General features: G+C 37.7%; 1 pseudogene; it reads left to right on the forward strand.

Moving 5' to 3' along the window:
* Positions 1-4,933: 4,933 nt before the first annotated feature.
* On the forward strand, positions 4,934-5,052 carry LOC112482527 (annotated as a pseudogene).
* The last annotated feature ends 5,071 nt before the right edge of the window (positions 5,053-10,123 follow it).

The raw sequence follows: 10,123 nt of genomic DNA on the forward strand, positions 1-10,123 counted from the left end.
TACTCATCTAAAAATAAGCTCAGTGTATATATTTCTCCAACAGTATGGGCAGGCACTCATCCATCCTCTCTTCCTCCTCTCCTCTTCTCTTCTGTCTCCTCCTCTCCCCTCCTCTCTCCTCCCCTCCTTTCCCTTCTTTCTTTCCCTTCCCCCTTTCCCTTCTCCCATATCTCTGTCAGGACAAACTTAAATACTGTCATTTTCTGAACATGATGATTGATGCCTGAGTATATTTTTCCTTTGGCAGGTCTTGGCTATACCAACCTCTCATTTCCCCCAGCTGTTTCCGATGTAACTGTTACATAAGATCACACTTGCCTTGCTTATTTCTTTACTGGAGGAACCGTTGTGGTTCAGCTTATTTCAGGGAAAAGTACTGTAGTATAATAGAAGCAGAAAGACATGGCTTTGTGAATTGATATACAGCAAAACCAAGTGGAGGGTTGAGAAATTACATAATTAATTTTGAAAAACATTGAAAGATATTTTGAGTAATTATGGACTTTAAGAAAGACTATTTGCTTACATAACAGATACCCTGATCTCACTCTGCATTGAATTCAAGTGTTTTTTAGACATCTCTGATATTCTAAAATCATTTATTTGGTAGCAAAAACTATTGTCAATTCATTGGATTTATTTCCCATTTCTATTAGGTATTTGACAATATTCGCCCACTTTGTTATATATCCTTTTAGCATATAAAACATTTCCAAACACTCTTGACTGTCTGAGACCTGACTTATTCTTTAAAAATTGATTATGAAAGGGAGAAGATGTTTGTTCAAGCTGCTTGGCACTTCAAATTAAAATAAACAACAAAAAAGATAGTAATGGAAGAAAGAGAAGAAAGAGGAAGAAAAGAGGAAGAGAGAGGTGAAGAAGAAACAAAGGAAGAAAAGGAGGAAAAATAAAGGAAGGAAAGAAAAAAGGAAGGGGAGGAAGAATGAAAGGGATGACAGAAGCATAGATGGAAGACAAAAAGGAAGAAAAAAAATGTCAATAGCATTACTTGTTGACTACAATTACTTATCGAGAAAGCTTTCAGAAATAACTACCACATGTGGCTGCCTGAACCACAGCCAGGACTATTGTCATTTGGTTCCAAAATGCCTGTTATCTGTGTAAGAGACATGGTCTCAGGTTCTGATTCAATGAATTGATGTTAAGGTGAAAAAGACACATTAACTCATGTTACCTTCTCATTAAAAAAATAAATAAAAATAAAAAGATCCCATAGTATTGGCCTCTGGGGCTTACAGCCCAGTCCGATTTCAAAATATTCCAAGCTCGAATGCTCTCATAATTTCTCTCAGAGACTATTTTATCACCCAGCTGATCTTAGATATAAGAAAATTTTCCAGTTACTATTTCCTAAGTTCTTTTATTTCTAAATGTCATTCCATTATTTATACTATTTCACTATGCATCATTTTTATACCTTAGATTTTATAGCTTTCAAGTACTAGAAGACAGTTGTTATTTTATCCTTCGTATCTATCCTGTGACCAAGAGAACACAAAAGAGTTATAAAGTTGTGCATTACTGGAGATTATAAGCCCTATTCATAAATCAAGAATCCTAAAGTTTCAGGAAACAGTTATATGGTATAAGGAAATTTACCTTTAATATTTACCTTTTTTTTTAGTTCAAATGCTTCTATCAACTGAGATGTCCATCAAAATTCTGATGGACGAAAACCCTAGTGTGTGAATAAAAGAGCCATAGACTTTCAGGGTAAGAAGGGATCTTCTTTTAAAACATGATCTGCACTCATTCTCCTTATACTGAGAAGCTAGAAGCTTCTCAAATATTCACGTCAAGTAATCATTCAGGCTTCACTAACAAGAGATGCACATAGAGCAAGATAACCGCCACAAAATAGATTGGCAAATTTTCAGATGCAAAAGCACAATTTACATTTTCCCTGAGATTGAACTTCAACTCAGTGTTTCTCCCTGTCCTGGAGGAACAAGAACTATCACAAAACTCAGATTTATTAAGCACCCATTCACTGATCGGGGATTCTGGAAATTAAATCGACTTATTTAATTCTCATACTCCCCAAAGAATAGATTTATCACCATTTCAAAATGAAGAAATAGGATTAGAAAATTAATGAACTTGTTCAAGTTCTCATAGGTTTCACCTATGTGGAATTACAGTTTGTAATTGTGGAAGCAATGTGGAGATCCATGATGAGTTTCATTTTATCACACCGTGAAGTAAGATTACATCTTAAAGCAGTGTATAAATACTGAATATTCATTAAATCAGCTTGGTTCTTCATGCAGAAAATTTTATTTACTTCTGTGATGAACAGCTAATTTATTATTTCAATATTTAATGAGGACCTAGTATGTGCCCAATAATCTTTTAGTACTGGGATACAGTTGTAAACAGAGCAGGCAAATATCCTGTTCTCATGAAACACGTTCTAAATAAAATAAATATATAAGATACATAGTTTAGCAGGCAGTTATAAGTACTGCAGAGAAAAAAAGTAAAGAAAGAAAGGGGGTGGGATTATAAATAAAGAAGTAAATAAATACATTTATAGTTTATTAGACCTAAGGAGAAAAAATAAAGCAAGGAAAGAGTTGAGATTAGGGCTGGAATGATGAGGGAAATTTTACCTAGAGTTGACCTTTAGACTAAGACTTAAAGAAAGGAAGAGAGCGAGCCAGGTGAATATCTGTGCGATTAGTATTCTAGACAATCAAGTGCAAAGGCTCTGGGGTTGGGGATATCTAGTGTGTTCAAGGAAACACAAGAGAGCCAGTCCAATAGGAGAAAAGCGAATGAGGGAGAGAACAGTAGACAATACTGTCAGAGTGATCAGAGAAGTTCCCATTGCTCCGCCTAAGCCATTGGAAGAAGTCTGATTTTTATTTTGAGTGACATAAAAAGCTGTTAGACCGTTTTGAGAAGAATGACATCATCTAATTTTAAAAGTATTACTCCGGCTGCTGTTTTAAAAATGTGTTACCTGTTGGAGAACAAGGGTCAAAAAAAGGCCAATTAATACTTAATAGCTAATAATGATTCTTAATCATAACAGTAGACATTTATTGGCATGCTTCGATATTTATTTTATACCCATTTTCTCATGTCCTTGAAATTTCTAGTTGAGACTTCATGGGATTTTCATGGCAGTTGATCCAATACGCATATGGGGGTATATATTTGATATGAATATATTTTGTTGTTTTGAAATAAGTTTTAATTAATGTAATATGAATATATTTGAGATTTTTATGGCAACTGATGTAGTAATTGGAGATGCTTAGGACAAAGTGCATCTCAACCCAAGATACACATTAAAATCAGCAAGAACTTAGAACTTACACCATTTGTCCTTGGAGAAGCTGATTTAAGGATCCAGTTGGGGCCCAAGTATTTATACTTTTTAAAATTGTAATAACCATCCCAGCTTCCTGCAATGGAGCCATGCAAAGAGTGAGGGCCATTCAAGGTGAAGAAACATGTTGGATGAGGAACTGCAATACCTGAAAGGATAGAAGATTAAAAATACCCAGAAATATTTTGATTTTGAATTACATTATTTTTAAGAAATAAATATATTATAGTCAAATGTGCCATCTACCTCTCACAGTTTCATCAGGTCATATTGTATTTATTTTGTGGATGAACATTCATTCTCCTGGCTTCTTTTACCCAGATTTCCTTGCCTTTCTCAAAAAATAAATTTTTTTATGTGTGTCTACTCTTGGTAAGTTTATAGTTTTTAAAAATTAAGTTAAAAATATAGTATCTGAACACTTAACAGAGAATTAAATCAAAATGAATAGTTAGCCAACTCTATGAACCAGCTCAAATTTTTATGAAAAAAAAGGAATGTTGAAAATTAATTATACATAGATCAGGTTTCTGCAGAGAGGATCAAGACCTAGAAAATGTGGGTGTTTTAAACAAGGGGTATAATGGCAGGGAAGGGACTGTTATAGGAAGATGATTTCCCATTTTCCCACAGCACTCCGTCTCACTCAGGCTGTTTATAAAGACATTGCAGATAATAACTTCTTGTCAAAACTGGGACTCAGGCAATAGCCTGGAAGCTGGGTCAGGACCGTAAAGCCAGAAATAGCCTTAGGGACAAGCAAACTCCTGAAGCTTGTGCAGGGGATCGGTGTCAGGGAGAGAATATCCTATAAATGGGCAGGGGTTATTCAACAGAGGCCAATTGCTGTAACAAACACCACCAATATTTCAGAAACTTAAAAGAGAAAATGTCCACTTCTCATTTGTATCATTGTGCAAAGTGGGTTCATGGTGTGGAGCTGCTGCTCTGTCCACTGCCCCCCATGTAGTTATTTGGGGGCCCAGGATTACTCTTTGAGGTAGCTCTTCAGATTCCAGGGAATTGGAATTTTCTATCGATTCCATTTCATCCTCCTGACTGAAGAACAAAAAGAGGGTGTGGAGAATCATGTGAAAGATTTTAGAGGCCAGGTCAGAAGAAACAGTATACACAACTTTCTCCTTCATTCCCTTGGCCAGATCTCAGTCCTGTGACCCCCCGCCACCTAAGAGCAAAGGGGGCAAAATGAGTAGAATTATCTGATACAGGAGCTCAGGAATGTGCTAGTAAAGGGTAATCTTTAAGAAAAGCTATTTAAGTATTATTTTCTAAAATTTAAAACTGAATTATGTTGACGTACCCAGTAGATCACAGACAACTTTTCTTCTAACATGATTTAATCAATTACCACATCTGAAATTAAACTCATAGAGTCCACAATTTTTTACACTTTGTAAAAGATAAAGGTAACATAAACTCACTCCATATCTAAAGGAATGAGCATTAGCCACCTGGGATGGAACCATGTGGAGGGTGAGGGCCAAGACCAGGAATCCACATGTGGGAGAAGTCCCAATGACACCCGTGACACTGACTCAAAGCCAAGTGATGGTTTCTGGCCATACCACCCTAAACATGCCCGATCCCATCTGATCTCAGAAGCTAAGCAGGGTTGGTCCTGGTTAGTACTTGGATGGGAGACCACCTAGGAAGACCATGTGCTGTAGGTGTAAAAAAAAAAAAAAAGCCAAGTGATGAACAGGCTTAGAGTTCTTTCTATTGTCACTGTTTTGGGGACAAGATAGGAGCCAGGATCTGAGGAGACACTGAAGCAGGATACAGATGTTTCAAGTTGTCTCAGCTGCAGGGTTGGAGTGGGTTGAGGTGAGCAAAGATTCAATTAGGTTATTGGAATTCCTTTACATCTTCACTGGGTCTGGACTCTACCTGGCACTGTACAGTCTAGGCACTGGGTTCTCTGGGGTGCCAGGAGGCAGCTCAACAAGGACCAACCAGCCCTGCAGTGGCCCTGTGATGATGACGGGTGGTGGGAGGGAGTGTGGTTCTGAGCCTGTGTTCTCACCTGCTCTGTGCTAGTGAGAAAACCACAACTTGCTTTTTCTCAGAAGCTTCTATGGACAGACCTCGTTGTAATGTACTTTAATATGGTCATGATCTCTTCTTATTGCCAGATGGAAAAATCCGTTCATAGTGTGTGATTTCCTGACAGTTCCCATAACAAAGACTGTAATAGGTATGTGTGTGCATGTGTGTGTGTGTGTGCACGTGTATGTATAAGAGAATTGTAGGAAGCTAACTTTAAAACAAAAACATTTCTTGATAGACATCTGGTGTACAACCAAATATGGGTTATGAGTTTCAACTCCAGTTACCTCAATGTAGTACCAAAATCTCGTAGTCCTGAATCATGGACTCCCCCCAACTAACTTCTTATTGCACAGCCTATTTTTCAAGTTTGAAGTAAAAACCCCATTAGCATCCATTATGTCAGAAAGGCAAGGGATCAAATACTATTTTTTTCTTTGTGCATACTTTCCCAATATGTCATTATATTTTTTATTATTATTCACAGGTAGTCATACAAACAAGTTCTGATCTACAGGCTTAGAACCAAAGAAATAAACAAAGAAATGAATCTAAAAAAATAAAAAATAATGATTTAGATCATAAAAGATATTACTGTGCTTTTTCTTTCTTTTGTCTTAATTCTATGTTTCAGGATTTTTGTTTATTTAGATGGGCAGTTTGGGTAAATTTGCTTCAACATTTTCTTAAACACTTTCGACCTTGTGATTAAAAAAAATCTGTTGCTTCCTTTTACCCACCAGCCAGATAGCTAGCCAACCAAGAGATATTTATGCAGATCCTATTATGGTGTAAAGGCATTCTGCTAAGTACAAGTAAAGTTTGAAGAAGAAGGGGTGTGTATGTGTGTGTGTGTGTGTGTGCGTACAGTCTTATACCATGTAGAATTATAATATGCCATATGTTTAATGTATACTATATATATACATACATATACATATACATACACATATATGTATACGTACACATACACAAGAACACACACATATACATATATATATATATGTGTGTACACATACACAAGAACACACACATATACACATACACAAGAACACACACATATACATATATATGTGTGTGTTCTTGTGTATGTGTACAACCTACTATATACCAGGCATTCTGCAGGATATCAGTTGAGATAGGTTTGGCATTTAGACATATAGTCAGGGACTATGAAAATGATGAAAGTCAAGTGAAATGTCTCAGCCAAATACTTGTTCAATGGCCGCTTCTAAGTCTGTTCCCAGGCTTTCGTTTTCTACATATGCCAGAGTGACCCTGCTGGGGAAATGGGCCATGCAGACAACTGGAATGACTTTCCCAGCAGGACCTGGACTTAAAGCCTGTCCCTAAGAATATAAAAAGAAGACTAGGCTAAGTTCAAAGATAGGGAACATCAATCCTTGATAGCACACATTTTTTAAAATGGTGCCAGCAGTTAGGAATGTGTGACATGACATTTAGGGCAGGAAAATGACAGATGTGGCTGCTGAAAGACAGGGCTCACGTTACACGATAAGCGTTCATTTTCTGCAGAGTTTAACCCGCAGCTAGAGCTGCTCTGAGGGAAGGGCGAGGTTTCACAATAGTTTGGGACATTCTGGCCAGCAGAGAGCTGGAATTTACCAAAGACTCAAATCACAGAGCACAGTCAGCAGTGCAGCTGAATTTTGAAGTTAGAAATTTGAAGTCAGGTTTATTTCATCCACAGTCCTAGAGACATCGCACATTCTCCCTCCGTCTGCAACAGTTGTTCCCTCTTCCACTTCTCACCATTCTGCCTGGCTTCCCCTTGCCTCAAAGATCACCTACTTTAGAAAGTGTTTTTTCATGACTCAAAGCTTTGATAGATGTCCATCCTACAACTCAAACAGCAGTGCCCATTTACCATATAATAGCATTTTTCACACCGTGTGCCTTTTGAATGTTTGTCTCAATCTCTGAATTGTTTCCTCTAGGGGTATGCTTGGGTGTGTTTCTAATACCTAGCAAAGTGCCTGGCAAGAGTATACACTCAATAATGCTTGTTCACTATCAGATAAATCAATGGCCAGCCGGTCTTCCAGAGCCCTCTATGTTAAAATATGAAGTCTCCTGGGAGCCCTTGCCTCCAGTTCCTATGGAAACAGGGTGCTGCATTTCACTTAATGTAGAACATCTGAAACAGGCCTGTGTGGGAGGAGCCCTGGAAGGCAGGACAATGAATAGCTCATTACTGTCAGGGAAACTTCCCTCTATGTGCAAATGCACACACTATTAGCATCTGGCCTGGAGCAAGTGGGAGACGCAAACAGATGTTGTAAAGACTCCACAGCCAGCTTCTCCTCACTCACAAAAATGTGTTCCTTGCTCCTCCAGAGAATGAAAGTGCTCTTCTCAATAGCCCTAACTGTGCCTTTCCTTAAACTGAACCAAATCCTTCTCCTCATTGAGGCATCTGGAAGAAAGGGAGAAAAGATTGGCAGATGAACATCACTGACAATGCTTTGTGTTGGGTTCAGGGTGTGTGTGTGTGTGTGTGTGTGAGTGTGTGTGTGGTTTCACATTATATTAGTTTGTGAGGGTTGCCATAACAAAGTACCACAAACTAAGTGGCTCGAACAACAGAAATTTATTGTCTCATAGCTCTAGAGGCTACAAGTCCAAAATCAAGGTGTTGGCAGGTTGATTCCTTCTGAGGGCTGTGAGGGAAAATCTGTTTCACGCTCCTCTCTTCAATTCTGGTAGCTTCAGATTTTCATTGGCTTGTAGATGGCTTTCTTCTTTTTATGTCTTCACATCATTTTCTCTCCATATGTTTTGTCTCTGTGTCCTAATTTCCTCTTTTAATAAGGGCACAGTCATAGTGGATTCAGCTCATCATTGCGACTTCATTTCAACCTGATCGTCTGCAAAGACTGTTTTCAAATAAGGTCATGTTCACGGATACTGAGGGTTAGGACTGCGACATCTTTTTGCGGGACACAATTTAATTCCTAATGTATTTAAACAATTTAAGGTCATTTTAAGGTAAAAAGAAACTGAGGCACAAAGAAGATAATACATTTTATAATATTACATTGATTTGAAACCAGGTTTGCTTGATTCTGATTTTATCCCTTGATTTTTTGCTTTTCGTTGATTTCATGCTCTAAGAAAGAGATTGAGAGGAAAAGGAATTCTACAAAGAAGTTTGTCCATTCATAAAAATGGCAAAGCCAAATTAAAGTGACATAAAAGTGGGAAAAGTTATTACCCATTGCTAAATTTTTCTTTTACTGGTTTATTCCTAACTAAAGTTCTATATTAAGCTAAGGCAGTCACTACTGACTCAAGCCAAAGCTTGTTTCACACTTTCATTCTGCAAATATTTATTGAGCACTTGCCATGGGTCTAGCAGTTTTCTACGAGGCAAAGGTACTGTAGTAAACAAGATATATTCCTCCCCTTGTGGAGCTTACGTTCTAGTGTGCTGAGACAGTACACAAGCAAAAATTATTTTCTTTATTTATATTTACATTGTTAGTTACATTTATTCCTTGATAATAAAATGTGAAGCAATGAAAAACAAACAAACAAAAAAGCCAGGAAAGGGATTCCTGAGAATGATAAGCTAGGCTGGTCAGAGAAAGGATCTCTAATGAGAAAGTCTCAAGGAAATAAGAGCCCTACTGGTATCTGAGGAAAAAGCAATTCAGTATAGAGCAAAGAGGAATAAAAAGGTCCTGAGGCAGGATTTGCTTTGTGGCTTTGAGGATTCCAAAAACCAAGGTCAGAATGAAACTTTGAACATTGAGTTAATTCAGTAGAGGATCATCGAGAAGGAAGAAATTGATTAAGCTAAGGAGGAGCGTCAGAAAAACATAATGGCAGTTTAGGACAAAGAGGAAAAAAAATCATATTTCACTATAGCGTAGAGTAGAGGTTATAAAATAAGGGAAAGTATTAGTAACAATGATCATCTTCATCATTATGATAAGAACATTTAAACAAATTTTTATTTGTCTTTGACCTCATTAATAAAATCGATGACTACAGTTCACCGGTTTTGGTCCAAATTTCTCTCATAGTTATCCTTTCTGGCCAACAACTTCTGCTCTGATGGACCCTTATTAGTGCTCATCCACACCATTGGTCATTTATTCAGTCGATTCTTCACAGCCACCAGTTATTTTCTTAAACATGGTTCCATTTCCAAAATGCCTTTTCTGCTTCAAAAATATAAACTTATACCCCTTTCTCCATGATTTTGAACCTGTACCCATTACATTAGGCAGTACGCCCAAAGACCCAAGACCAGAACAAGTAATTCAGAGAGGGGAGTATTGGGGGACATCGAGAATACCTATCCATTCATATGTTTATATGTTTCTCTGCCACATTGAGAAACATTGTAGGCCACTTCCGCTTCCCATCCACATTTGATACAGCAATGGGCTATGTGTGTGCTGTGCAGTCATGCTTCTCTGGACACTGTTGTTTGGTCCGGGAGGTGGCACTTGGCCAAGCTAAGCCAAGTGATAACATTTACCCTAGCAATTTAAAAATTTAAATTAAGAACTGGAGAAATTCGATTGCAGCTACTATTGTTGTTGTTCCAGAAGTGTAGATCTGTAAGATGTAAATTTGGGAGAGGTCATGTTTGATAGAGATAAAGAGAAAGAGAAAGTGATAAATATCTAGGGAGAGAGACAGAGACAGAGACAGAGACAGAGA

This window comes from Pteropus alecto, unplaced genomic scaffold (assembly GCF_000325575.1).
Source record: "Pteropus alecto unplaced genomic scaffold, ASM32557v1 scaffold135, whole genome shotgun sequence".
Lineage (NCBI taxonomy): Eukaryota > Metazoa > Chordata > Mammalia > Chiroptera > Pteropodidae > Pteropus > Pteropus alecto.